Source organism: Lepisma saccharinum, chromosome 3 (assembly GCF_977018435.1).
Source record: "Lepisma saccharinum chromosome 3, izLepSacc3.1, whole genome shotgun sequence".
NCBI classification, from domain to species: Eukaryota; Metazoa; Arthropoda; class Insecta; order Zygentoma; family Lepismatidae; genus Lepisma; species Lepisma saccharinum.
In genome coordinates, this window is record NC_139231.1 from 105,675,805 (window position 1) to 105,688,120 (window position 12,316).

Sequence of the window (12,316 nt, forward strand, 5' to 3'; positions counted from 1 at the left end):
CCGGGGCAATTTGTCGTAAGCCGTGATCTTGCATTCTTTTGCATATCACATTATTATAAAAAATCGTATTAGAATATAACTATTTTTAGACAATCAGTGTAAAGTCGATGTAACTTTTACTAAAACGATGGTGTTGGTGGAGTAAAAAAAAGTAAGAACATTTAAGATGAAATTCTTTGCAAAATGAAGGTGTCTAGGGATGGCCAGATCCAGATCCACCCACATCAAGATGGCCGCCGACCGTGTGGGTGGCGTCAATGTGGTTCCCCCTTGGCCAGGCAATGATTGGTCATCGCCATTTTCACATTCCATGCCGCAGTGGCCTTGTACTGAGGGTGTTAAGTGACTTATTGAGCCACCCTGTATAATGTTTTATTTTAATTTGTAAAACTGTAACTGTAGAACAATTGTATAATTTTTGTATAACATTTTTATTTTGTTATATGTGTTAAAGGTTTCATCCTGGAATGAAATATCTCACATTTATGTGTGTTTTCATTTCCAATACATTCGAATGAATACATATTCGTTTCAATGGCATTTACAAAATCACCTCTGACATTTTATGTTAAACAAGTAAGATTATTTTTGTGCACGAGTGTGATAGCCGATGCGTAGCAAAATATTTTAGGAACAACACTTGAAAAAATTCTTGTAGGACTAACTAATGAAAAATTTCTTTGTAATCGAAGATCATAATACCTTTTAAGGTGTGGTAATATTATAATGGGATTGAGATACGAAACTCTCGGATCCGGATCCGGCTTTTTCGGATCCGGATCCAGATCCGTAACTTTTGAATCCGGATCCGGATCCGTTTGGCCATCCCGCGACAACATGTACATTTATCCAACTTTTTGGTCGTTTGGCGTTCCACTTGCCTCGTCGCCCTGGATCATCGCCTCCTCATCTTATCTACCCAATTTTCTTTATCTGATGTTTCAAGTAATAAGCATTTTCCTAAGATAAGGATGATGACGAGCATAATAATAATAACGACAAAACAACAAATAGACAGGGCGTAATAACGACTGTTCTACGTCAGTGCATATATTTGTAACGAGGAGACCAACAGCTCACCATATGTTTGACACACGAGCATTTTTTCACACCATTCATTCATAAATAAACAACAGCTGATATCCCCCTGGCCTTTTCATCTCGCGAGACATCATGGAAACCCATAAACTTTTTCTGCACTGCGTCGCCCACGCATAGCCTCAGATTAAACGCTCAGCAGAATTGTGCTCGAGCCAGCTCTGATTTAATATTTTCGTTTAGCACAAAGATCACACGCTCAATCAAATCATTTTGAATTTCACTGCTGTTTCCCTTGAAAACAATAAAAATCAAGATGCTCTCTCTTCAGCTGTTTGCTCTTGAGAGAGTAGGTTCAGAACCTCGAGGTAATTCCCCTTGTTGACAGAATCGTCATCTTAGAACGAACGCGATATCTTGGTAACGAAAGCACACAACTTGTACTTTTAGTATTTGTAAACGAAGGCTTTCAGAAAAAGCACATTTTCTTGGCGTGCTACCTAGGAAATGAAAGCGTTCATTGTTTCTGATTTGCTTTTCAGAAGCCTGATGACGTTTCTTAGCTTCACGAATAAAATTATACCTTCCTTTGTCTACTGAGATTCACCACCAAACAAAATACACTACACACGAAACAGTACATTCGTTCATCGTACACAGTTAGCCAGTTGTACTGTACTTAGAGTACCATTAAGAGAAAAACTTCCTTACCTTCGTCTCGTATAGCTCTTGTAAATTCACATTTTTGCCTATAAAACATAAGTATTCAAACGAACACTGTGAAAACGAATTTGAGAGCAAGAAGTCAATCAAATCTTGCTGTCTAGTCCAATCAGGCATTTTCCTTCGCAAATATGATAGCTACACAAGAATCACACCAGATTTAGGACCCCGAAACTGGCGAGTCACCTTACTACCTAGACAGACAAGTTTTCACAGAGGGGAAGCCAGGGAATCCCCCTCCACGATAGACATAAATAATTCCGTTTCTAGTGAAAGTAAAACTGTAAAACTATTTCACAAAGACAACATGTAACCATCATTTTAATTCATACAATTTGACAAGGAACACTTACTTTACATATATAGTTTTTTAGACTTGCTGTTTACGCTACGATGTTGGATGAATCGACAAGACCATCAGCATTCTATCCAGAAAAGAAAGTCAGGAATTTCACTTACTCTTGTCGAAGAAAAAAAGGATAATACTCGTATATGTTTCGTACAAAATATGCAGAATGTGTAATGCAATAGATTTCTCTCTGCACCAATCCTTAGAAAAAATGCTGGCACACCACAAATTTCCAAACCTGGAGGAAATGCAGTGTTGCTGATATTCTGTTTGTCCTAGTAGGTAACACCGTGAGGGCAGCTTCACTGAGCACATTATAAGCATTCGTACTCCTGAAATTAGGATTCCATATTACTAGTATAGGTTCAGTACGCATAAATTTTCGCAGTTGATGCCAACGGAACACTGTATAATCACAAACTAAACCTTATCTTTATGTAAGTTCTGCGGAATTAAATCAACTTCATATTGTACGTACGACACAGAAAACAAGTAATAATAAATATAATATATAAATAACCCGTGGCTCTATAGTCTAGCAAAGGAGTTGCCAAAGTTAGCTTTTTCTCTCGCGTTACAAATTTTTCAGTTAACCATTATATTAATAATAATAAACCGTGGCTCGACAGCCCTGGAAGGGCCTTGGCCTATCTCCCGACTGCCAGTCTCCCTCCCAGAATCCTACCTAGAGGTGTGGAGATCTTCAACCAGATGGTTGAAAGGATGGATTGGAATAGATGGATTGCATGAATGGAGGAATGGATGAATTGGGGGGATTAGTAACGGATCTTTGGGTGACGTGGGGCAGCAAGTCGAACCCCCAGCCGTTATAGGAGATATCCGTGGCCGGGTTACGCTACTCACTCGTAGCCAGTGGTGTGCGTTTACGCGTAAACAACGATAGTCTACATTCTACACGTAGACTATTTTATACACGTAGATGACGTAATCTATATAAACAACATGGCGAAAGGTAATAACTTAGCAAAGGGCGCCGTGGAAGTAAAACAAAATTATACTGCGTATCAGTTGCTGATGTGTGTCGAGAGCTTTTCAAACGCTCCCTTCCAAATTCCAACAATTTCTCACCTAGGAAAGAACCTAACATAGGAAATATTCTAGCGTTTTATGGGAAAAGACTAATTTTGCCTCACGACTGCCATCTGTTGTTTTTTTTTTTCCATACTATTGATCTTTTTCCATAGTTGATGACAGAAGAGAAGAGAAATTTTGTTGTAAATAGGATCTGTATTCAGTTCGTTAGGAACCAATATAGTTGAAAATGTCACTTGCCTTTCATGAAAGCCTTGAAAATTAATTTTAATGCACTTTAGATTGTCTACGTAGTCTATGTAAACTACAACCCAATGTAATCTACGCGTAGATTAGGTGTAGACAACGCATGTAGACGTAAACTTATAGTGTACGGCACATCACTGCTCGTAGCTCCCCAATTTCCTCAAGACGGTAGGTTGCCACCGATTGTATACACAGGCCGAAAACCGGGAGACTGAACCCAGGTGGACTCCCGCAGTCGAGTCCAAAGCATAGCGCCTTAGACCGCATGGCCATACTGGTATTAAGGCTCTATGGGGGGAAGGGGTACTTTTTCCATGACTGTACAAAGGGTACTACATTTAAATAATATGATGAGTAATAAATTCCAGTGTATCCAGTGGCGTCGCTGGGATTAATCGTTTAGGGGTGCTGGGGGGGGGGAGATGTTGAAAAAAGAAAACATGAAACTGCCAGTCTCCCCCCCACAATCCTACGTAGAGGTGTGGAGTGGCGTGGGGTCAGCACGTCGAACCCTCAGCCGTTATAGGAGATTTTCCAGACCGACTTACGCTACTCACTTCCTCACGATGGTGGGTTGCCACCGGTCTTACACACAACCGAAAATCCAGAGACTGAACCGAGGTGGACTCGAACCCATGCCGCCCCGCAGTCAGAGTCCAAAGCAAGCGCCCTAGACGGAGGAGGACATATGTGAAGGGGCACTCACAAAGAACACTCTTGCCAGGCGGGGAGGGTGATCGAGGCGATCGCCCTTCCCAACCGCCAGGTTTTTGGATATACTATTATGCCTAATATTTTTGAAGACTTCATTGTTCTGTCTTCTATCGCCAAGTTTAAGAGGCTCGAGACAATTTTTTAAAGTTTAATTTAAGTCCAATTTTTGCTCATGATAGGCTAATCGGAACTGGACCTAGTTTAAATTTGGATCCGAACCACTGTGCAATATGCCTCAATGGGGATCGAACCCAAGATCCATGTAGAGAATGTGTCTTTCTTTCTTTGTTCATTCATTTCACTCCTAATATCTGACCATTTAGTTTACCATGACTATGGGAGAAATTTTGATAATGACGACATACAATAATAACCACTTATTACCAGCCCTGGCCCTATTTTTGACAAAAAAAAAACCCAGCTAATCTTTACAACATAGTTGGTTCGTGCTAACGAAACCACATATTGTTTGTATAAAACAGTATAAGTGTAGCTTAGAATTGATTATCATCGGTGAGGTGAGATAACTGACTGAAATTAGCCCCTCTCAACTGTAACTTCAGGATCCGCCATTGGCCCAGGGAGGGGACACGAATCCGGAAACTTTCAGGACTGAGGACACCGAACCGGAGCTTAATTTTAGCTTGCTCTTGCCACAACCAAGAACCACATGTTTTGTAATTTGAAACGAACAAGGCTTGTTCAATGCAGGCCAATGGCATGATATACTGTGTCTTACACTCCAAGAAAATGGTCATACAATTGAAGCGTACACACACTAATTACAACCGTATTGAACTACGTAATGAAATGTAAAAACATAAAATATTACGTAGATCATCCTTGCCATTATCAAATAATGCTTAAAAAGTAAAATATAAAACAACTTACACTAAGCTGTAGACAATTATCGAAAACCATAAAAGGGCTAGTTGAATAATCATATGAAGAAACAATTCTTAACAAGAATAACTACGAAAGAAACACAAAAGTCGCTGATCCTTGTAGAGACCGACGTCACTACAGGGAAGCAAATGCGGCTTCAATTTCAGATTAGGATCAAAGGCTTGCCTGTTGTACACATTAATAGCGGTCCCCAACAATACCTAACATTATACGCTCAACATGACAAACTTGGTTTAATAAGTCATAACATACCTTGACACTACAAGTGTTAATAATGGTGTTTGAAAAAAGGGGTTCCAAATTAAAACCATAGGGTGCGTAAGCATCCTGTATCATCTATCATCGTCTTTTTCGGACAAGGATTTGTTAATTGAGTTCCATAAAGTTACGAAAGTTAAATGCAAATAAGGCATGTGATTTCTTATAAGTAGATTACAGCAATTATTTCAATTACCACTCGATTTTGGTTACACAAACAAAAACTACCATATACAGAAAAAAAAGTACGCCCAACGTGGGGCTCGAACCCACGACCCTGAGATTAAGAGTCTCATGCTCTACCGACTGAGCTAGCCGGGCTGAGTTGAAATTTTTCGAAAATACGTTATTTGTACTAGCTCCCTGGAAAGCTGAATTTGGTGTATCACGTTCCAGAGATTTGATTAAATTAGTTATTTACAAAATGAAATGTGTGATGGTGCAGAAATAAATTCCATAATGCAGTGGTTTATTTTCATATTGTGGTAACATGAATGAATTCAAGAAGTTCAAGCATGTGATGAGATGACACGAATGCTGAAAGCACTCTGTACTGATAGTATACTTTCATCGGGATAGAGAATAATATTCTATTATCTCTAACTGGTAGGAATTGTCTTGTTTTTAAATTTATGTTCCAAGTTATCTTAAACACAAACAAGTAACTGGAGTGCTGGCGTAATACAGCGATTTGATTTATTTGCATTCCTAGTCTCTTGTATTTTTCTACATCTGTGTTGTAAAATATGTGATGGGATATTATATTAACGACATGTTTAGAAAGTGAGAGCATGTTTCCTTTTCTTGGTGGAAAGAAAATGATCCGAAGCAGTTATTTCTATCCAGGTGTATACAACTAAAATAGCAGCTAATGGTGTAACACCATACAAGGTATTATATGTTATCAAGGGGATGTAGCTCAGTGGTAGAGCGTTCGCTTTGCATGTGAAAGGCCCCGGGTTCGATCCCCGGCATCTCCACTTTTTATATTCGCTGGTCTTCTTCATTATTGAAACTACCAAATCTCACTGGTAGTTGCTGCAAGAAAATGAAAGACAGCGTTCGAAAACAAGACGACACAGTTGTTCATTTCATACATCTTTAACATAACCCCATATAAATCTTTTTTTTCGTACACCCTCGGTGAAAGGGCATGGAAAACGTCAATTATAAAAATGTCATCTTTCACACAGGGCAGATTAAGTAGTAGTAATAAAAGTCATGCAACATAGGAATAAATAAATATATATATATATATATATATATATATATATATATATATATAATGTGTAGGTCTGTTGTCTAATATTCACCATTGTTGGATGCATTTATCTATCCTTGAAGCAAATAAGATCTCATCTACATTTCACCCCTCCCAAACATAATTCCTAAATCAGCCACTAGGGTATAGAGCACAGAGCATAAGAGGCGTAGTTATGATGCCACAATTTTTGTAGCAGCCAAGCCATGTTGTTTGTTTTTGTTTTTTTGCGCCTGTTTTACTTTATGGAAGTTGTTCAGGAGGGAGGATTTTTACCCCCCAGCCTCCCACGACATGTCATTGCCAGAATCAAAATGATACACAACATTGTAATGGACCCATATGTTGTGATCTACATAGAATCTTACTTATTGAGTGCAGTGCAAAAGAACAAATATTTGCAACCAGACTTGAAATGCACATGGACGTAACCTGCACAACAGCAATGCTGATAATTACCTACATTTTCCTTCTCACTTCTTGCCTTCATTTTCAGTTTCCTTGAGGTAACCTTGAAAGTGATGAACTGTTTAAATGCTCACTTAGGTACTATGGCAATTTAAACAATTTAATGCAACCTACTGTTACAGAACAAAAATACAATGAGTCAAGTTCCCTCGCTCCAGTGTTGCCAAATACAGCCTTATATAAAATATCAAGCAGTTAGGGTTATGAAATCTTTTACCTTTTCATTTTAACTTATTTCTATTCAGTGTCAGATGTGTATGCAGGTAATTTGCAAGAGGAATAATGATGCTTTGTTTAAAATAACTCAAGTGTGCTTATCTTTTTTTTTATTAACAAATTCCTGTTAATCGAACTTAAATTTTAGTTTTTAGAATAATCGAGTCACACACACACACACACTGTTTCAAGCCACCATACTGTGATAAACTGAGTGGGAAAAAAGTTTCCTGAACTGTATTTCAATTCAGCAAGAAAAAAGGTTTCTAGACCGTATTTAAATTCATCAGGAGAAAAGGTTCCTGGACCGAATTGAAATACTTTGAACATAAAAAGGTTCTTTACGGTCTAGAACCCATTTATACTTGTTGATTTTCTCTCCTGTTTGGGAATTGAATTTATTTACAATTACTGGACCATTAACTCCCCCCCCCCCTTAGAATTGTTCAAGATCCAGGAACCGATACATCCTAATGGGTTCCCTAACAAGACCAAAACCTTTTTTCTCGCACAATTTAAATTCGCTCCAAGTTGCGTATTGTTTCATTTGAATACGGAACTTGGATCCTATTTAAACTGATCCTGAAAAAGGTCCCTGGACCGTATTTAAAATAAATCAACATTATCAAATTGAGTTTGTTAATAAATGGATATAAACGTAGCAATGGAATACATATGCGGGTAACACAGGTTTACCGCTATTTCTCTAAAGGTTAAACATTGGAATAGGGAGAGTCTGAGAAAAATGACATGTGCAACTTTGTCACCACATTATGAGTCAATTAATGTTCTTGACATTCACATTTGTATTGACTCATGAGCTTTCAGGTGTGTTACGAGTCAAAATGAAAATTGATATCAAGACTAGATGTTTTACTCGAGATTTTAGTATGACATTTGGAAAATTTACACAAACTTTACTATGTGAATACATCAGTACCATTGGGGAAAGGAAGAAAAATTATTTTTTACTGAAAAAAAGAAATTTTCTTCTACTTCTAATTACCAACACACGCGTTTTCCCATAGCATATTATCAGGTTCCCCATGGACTCTTTAAATGTATTTGCACAGAGTTTTTCCAGAATGCTCTCTTTTCTCCAGAGTATATCACAATTTTAAAAGAGCTGAGCCGATGCCGGTGCATCGGTATCACAAAGTATTGGTTGGAATTCATCTACCGATACCAGCCAATACTTTTCTGGCATATTGATCTTTCATGGAGTCCGCAAAAATGTTTATCCTGGAAATTATGCACAATTCAAACTTTATTTTTATCTTGCACCAATTTTGCAAGAAAAATGGTATTTTCTGATTAGATAACATTTATTTCATTATTATTGTACAATTCTTGAATATTCTAAAGCAAATTTCTTGGCAAATTCATGCACATAAATGGAGAATATTTACACACCAACATAAATCAATATTCTGAACAAATTTTAATTATTGCAAATTTCAAGTATCGGGATCGGTAAGAGAATCAGCATCGGTATCGGTTCCCAGTGGTATTGGCTAGCCCTACTTTTCAATATATTTTACAATGGCCTTTTCCATTTCCTCATACCTATACAATACACACCTTCTTTATTATTAGTAGCAGTGGGTGAGATTAATCGGTATTTGGTATTGGTCAATATAGTAATATGGTGTATCGGTTTTATCAGTAATATTATCAATCTGATATTTTTTATAAGTACAGCGTGCACATGAGTAATATAGGTGTAGACCAGCCTCCTTCATGCTGTTGACTTTCACATGACCTTGACACATGTTTCTACATAGGTGCTGTCCTCTATTGATGCACTACAATTTTGAGTTCATTGTTTGTCTGACAGTCACAGCAAATGGAGTGAAAGCTATGGCCGACACAAGTAGTCACAAAATTGAGGAGCATTTTGGTGTCCGCTGTGTGGGTTCATGTGCATCAAATTATCAGCTGCGCGATTTGGGAAAAATAAAATCCAATTTTTTTCGAAGCAAGTGAGCGTCATCATCCACCTCATTACATCTGGCAGGCCTCCCCGATGGCGCAGTGGTAGCGTCGTCGCCTTGTAATCAAGGGGTCCCGGGTTCGATACCCGGTGGAGGCACATAGTGGTTCGGATTCCACTTTAAACTGTAGGTCCAGTCCCGATTAGCCTTGCTGTGCATAAAGTGGACTTAAAAAAACACTAAATCATTACATCTGGCTTGGAATGATCGCAATGTATCTGGTCCATATTTTTTTGCTGATACTATTGATAATGTAAGTTATCTCCAAATGAAACAAATGTATCATCGAACTTGTGCTCATCCCGCAAGTCTGAGACGTGGAAATTCTGAACTGTGTTTGAATTCAGCACGATGGGATGCCGGCCCACTTTGCATTGGCTGTTCCACGCCTGGTGAAAACAGTCTTTAAGATTCGCTGGATTGGACAATTATCCAACTCCTCTTCCAAAGCCCTGATCTAACCACACCAGATAACTCACTAACACCGTTATTTACCAAACGATGAATTTAAAAATGTGATGCATGGAGTCTTCCAGAAAGTGACCCCAAGAATGTTGGATAGTATTAACGGAGCATTGAGCTATAGAAGGACACATACAAATATTTTGGATTCCTAAGAGATAAGTTCTACTTTTCTAATAACATACGGGGTACACATTCTTTGTGCGCACAATGTAGCTTGTAATTTAGTCCAATACAACAACTTGTCTCCTGGTACGATAAGTGCCTCAATGTCATGAGCTACAAAAACAGCTCAAAGTATGTACTTTTAGAGTAGAAAAGGTTTTGTTCAGTACCTTCTTTTATTATTTCAAATGGTACTTCTTTCGGGATGTGCCTCGTCAGGCTGTCTACACCAAAATAACAAATCCAAAATTCTTGACTTTTTCTCGACCTTTTCCCCCTTCTTCTTAACAAGTATTTAATCGCCCCTTACTTAGGTATAGTTTGAAATTAAGAAAATAGATGCTTTTATTCAATGAAAAATCCTACAAGGCTGGTTAAGATGAAAACTGAAGCTGCACTTTAACAAGAGATTCAGACTTGCTTTAATTGTTAATGCATGTAAAAAATAATGCTTTAGACTTCATCCGGATGGGGAATGGCCACATTCCTTTACTTAATACTAAGACTAACCTCACGCATGAAAGAATGTAACTCTTAAGAAACAAAGTGAAAAAATCTTAACCACAACTCAATACAATTTTAGATTTCCAAATATTCAATTTCATCAAATCCCAGTACAGGTATATAACAATGTACTCGTAAATTCACTATACTGCAAAAAATAGGAAAAATTCTTGACCACAAGCATAATTTCTTGACTTTCTTGACCTACCTGTTGATTTCTTAACATTCTTGACTGGTAGATACCCTGCTCGTAGATGTCTAAATATGCATTTCCTTTGCATTGCAATCACCTGGTTACATACATACATGTTCTTCAAGGAACATTTGCAATTTTGTTTTTGTATTTTATCATTTTCAGCAAAAATTTCATGTCGGTTCATTCGTAATTATTACTATTATTATTATTACTTTCTGATAGCAAGAACAAAGCTAATTTGAGAATGAAATGCTATCTTTGTGTACATAATTAAGGACTAAGATTACAGTTTTTTGTGGGAGTTTTCAAATGGTATTATAGTGTACAAAATAAAATTCAGAAACATTATACCGGTTTTCGTAAATGATTGTCGGGGTTTCCTCATTGTTGTAATCGATCTGGGTGAATGACACGGTGAACACAAATGCACGATATTGTTGAGAAACTCATGTTTTGTTCCTTATTTGTTTTGATCTCTGTTTCCCCGATTCTGCCGCCAGATGGCAGTTTTCCAAAATGGCGGATATTACTAGTGAGAAGGCATTCTGTGTACTTGAATATCACCCAACGAGGTCCGTTACAGTTGTGCAACAACATTTTTCTGCGCGATATCGAAAAGATGCACCGTCAGACAATTCGATTAGAAGGTGGTATGCACAGTTCAAAGAAAAATGTTGCATTTGCAAAGGCAAAAGCAGTGGTCGACCATCAGTGTCGGAACATGATGTGGAGCGAGTTCGTGAAACCTATCTATGGAGCCCGAAAAAAATGGATTCTTGCTGGATCCAAGGAACGAAACGTTCCAAAGACAACATTATGGAGTGTTCTACGAAAATGGCTAAACATGAAACCATACCGCCTAAGTCTGCATCAAAAGCAAACATGTAACGACCGTCGTGTAAAGTCCGCGCGTTCATTATGTCCCCATCGGCAACCCTTTTATAAAACTTAACACTGACAACAAAGCAAACAATAGCCAAGCCGCTCCCGACAAACGCGTGCACTCAGACGTTGTTGCCACATTTTCTTTACTTACATTTCTTGTAGTTGAAAGGCGCCTCTCATTATTTTTGCTCCATAACCACGTGCGGGGTTGATTCTTTTTAACTAGTTGTGTTGCGTTATGGTGCTGTTTTGTTGTTTTGTTATAGTGTTGTGCTTTTAGTTTTTTTCTTAGACTTTGCATAATGCAAGTTATCACTCACGGCTGCTAGTGAAAATCCTAAGTATGAAGACAATACTGCAGAATATTATTTCCTTCATGGAGAGCACAGGTGCCCACCCCCCTCAAAGCCAATGGCGCATTCCCCCCAAATATCATGTCATGCGTCCCCCCAGATTATATCATGTGCCCCCCAAAAACATCATTCGCGCCCTCAAACCATATCGTAATCCCCACAAAGTATTTAATTACGACAGTGTGTCTACCGAAAGTAACTTTCTCTTAGCTTTACAGAACTCTATACTTGATCTGCCCTTATTCCCTAAACAGGGGTGCCCATCACTCAAGACCACCCTTAAAATCGTTCATAAACCCCCGAAAATAGTTTGGATGAATGTGTAATAGTTGATGTCTATTTGAATGAAATACCATGTTACATTGTCCATATTTTTTGATTGTTCGATTTTCAAAAAAACTTAAAGCTAGCACATTGATTGGTTAAATGTAGTAAATTAAAATATGTGAATATGCATATAAATAGTATTTTTGAGTGGGTTTATAAAACTCAATTTGAGTATTTAACACATTTAATTCAGAATCC

General features: G+C 38.0%; 2 non-coding genes across 2 annotated transcripts; one reads left to right on the forward strand and one right to left on the reverse strand.

Annotated features, from left to right (window-relative positions):
* Positions 1-5,535: 5,535 nt before the first annotated feature.
* Positions 5,536-5,608, reverse strand: TRNAK-CUU (transfer RNA lysine (anticodon CUU)). Its single transcript has one exon. It is a non-coding gene; the product is annotated as a tRNA-Lys (tRNA).
* Positions 5,609-6,195: 587 nt separating this feature from the next.
* Positions 6,196-6,267, forward strand: TRNAA-UGC (transfer RNA alanine (anticodon UGC)). Its single transcript has one exon. It is a non-coding gene; the product is annotated as a tRNA-Ala (tRNA).
* Positions 6,268-12,316: the final 6,049 nt, after the last annotated feature.